Genomic DNA, 2,433 nt, shown 5'->3' with positions numbered 1-2,433 from the left:
CTATAAAGGCAAAGGTTTTGCTTTTCTCAGAGAATTTAAGTGCCAAAGTGGCCTCAAGGCGATCTGTCTTAGCTTGCTGCTTCCAAAAATAATAAGAAAAGAGTGGCCTGAGGGAAAGGTAGTTGAAATCACTAAGAAAAACATCATGACTTGGTATGTCTGTACCTTAGTGAAGATCCAAGTTGCAGTTAGAATAGAAATAACATAAATGATGAAGAGGAGGAGGAACGTTGTCACCACTTTCATGGCCCTTCTATGGGCCTCTGTGCTTCAGTCCACCGAGCCCGTCAAGTTGAGCTGAAAATTCTTGGTGTGTCTCACCAAGGACAGAAATAAAAGAAGCAAAGAGGTCAGAGACAGGAAAAAGGGGATAACATAGGTCAAACTAAGAAGAAGAAGACTTTTGAGATAGAACATTTCATTTGCCTCTAACTGCAAAGTCATATTTATTTCATGTACCCTGTAGATGTTCAACCACAATTCATTAATAGCATCACGCATTAAGAGGTTAAGAGACAGTAGGAAGAAAGACCCCAGGAAAAGCAGAAGAACCACCCTGTTGACTCTCCACTTCAGCCACATGAAAAAGGAGTGGGAGAAATTGGCGATCTTAAGGAAATAGAAAATGCTGAGGCAGGTGGCAAACCAGATAGTTAGGTGGTTAGCTAGTGCCCAAAGAATAGGAACCACCTTTGCTAGTTTACCAGTAGCATACAGATGTGGAGCTAGCCCCATTATAAATAAATCCAAGAGTATTACCAACAGTTGAATGATTCTGGCCAGAGCCAGGCTGGTGAGGATGAAATCAGCTGAGGAAACTTTCCCAGTCCTGAACCATTCGATGCAGTTCACCAGTCCGATGAACCCATTTCCTAGCACTCCTAAGATGAATATTCCTGTTGCCACAACTAGAATGGAGGCCTTCATTTCAATTGACATCATTATAAGAATGTTTCTAATGTTGTGCCTCAATGAAAGCTTTATAGTGAAACAGTTGCAGATGGACATTCATTTATGATGCTTTCCATAAATATTTTCACCGTAATTCCAGAAAATACTTCCAAAATTCTGCTTTGCGATACAGTTCCAGAGACCTTCATGAAAGAATACTTCATTCCAAATGTATTGTATTTCCAGTTCTAAACTGAGCAGTTTATGAATGCCTGTAGTATTCCTTATAGTCAGCTACTATATAAACATGAGTGTTGTCCACTTATCTTGACACCAGCTGCAAATTTTCATTTTTGCCACTGACTAAATGGATAAAGTAAAATACATAAACATGCAAAAATGAGAGAGATTATTGTCCACGTATTTGTATTTATATCTCCTTGGAACATAAACCAAAATGCAAATATTTTAAATTTTGAATAGTAGGAGGAAAAAAATGGCGGAGGCATAGACGGACGTGTTGGTGCTTTGTCCCGGAGCAGATAAGGGCGAGCAGCTCAAACGGGTAACTATCAGCCCGAACAAACAAAGGAGTTTCAGCTGAGAGACAGTCTGCAGCCAGGAAAGACAGAGATCTCCTTGAAAATGGGGATGGTTAGAGATTGAGGCTGAAACCTCCCCCTGGGCACCAGCTCAGCCGTGAGACCACGCCATCTTGAGTAGCTGTTATCCGCATCCAGAGATCGGCTACTAACCCGGAGGCAATGGCTCTCAAGCAGCGCGACTACTTCATGAACTCAGAGGAGACCTGCTTCCCTCCACGGAAAGATCCAAGCAACAGCGGCCTCCTGATCACCACACGCTCTGTCTGGGGAACAGTTGCTGTGTGTGAAGCCTCCCTCCAGCAACCAGAAGAGCCACCACAGCTGTGAACAGCACCCACCAGAGGCCCTGCTATCAACGGAGGAGCCACTGCTAACACAACCGCCCAAGGAGCAACCACAGCCCGAGGAGCCACTGCTACCCAGGGAGCAGCCACTGCCTCCCAGGGAGCAGCCACTGAACGACTCAACAACTAGATATGTCAGTGAGATCAAACATGGGTAGACAAAGAAATGCCCAAAGGAAAGAGAAGGAGGACTCGCCAGAAAAGCAGCTAAGTGAGACAGAGATATGCAACATGACGGAAAAAGAATTCCGAATAAGGGTCCTAGAGTACATGCACCGGATGTGCAAGAAGCAAGAAGAAACAGATGAAAAAATCAACTACTTATGCAAGAAGCAAGAAGAAATAGATGAAAAGATCAATAACTTTTGCAAGACCCAAGAAGAAATGAAGAGCGATATAGCTGCAATAAAAAACACCATTGAGGAGAGAGAAAAAATGGCGGAGGCTTAGACGGACGTGTTGGTGCTTTGTCCCGGAGCAGATAGGGGCGAGCAGCTGAAATGGGTAACAATCAGCCTGATCAAGCTGGGGAGGTTCAGCTGAGAGACAGTCTGCAGCCAGGAAAGACAGAGAACTCCTAAAAAATGCGGATG

General features: G+C 44.0%; 1 pseudogene; it reads right to left on the bottom strand.

Moving 5' to 3' along the window:
• On the bottom strand, window positions 1–939 carry LOC139006493 (taste receptor type 2 member 42-like; annotated as a pseudogene).
• Between the last annotated feature and the right edge of the window lie 1,494 nt (window positions 940–2,433).

The sequence above is a fragment of the Myotis yumanensis genome, unplaced genomic scaffold, assembly GCF_028538775.1.
Source record: "Myotis yumanensis isolate MYYU_CA2020_CCGP unplaced genomic scaffold, mMyoYum1.0.hap1 SCAF_3, whole genome shotgun sequence".
NCBI classification, from domain to species: Eukaryota; Metazoa; Chordata; class Mammalia; order Chiroptera; family Vespertilionidae; genus Myotis; species Myotis yumanensis.
This window is presented reverse-complemented; position numbering and strand designations above follow the sequence as displayed.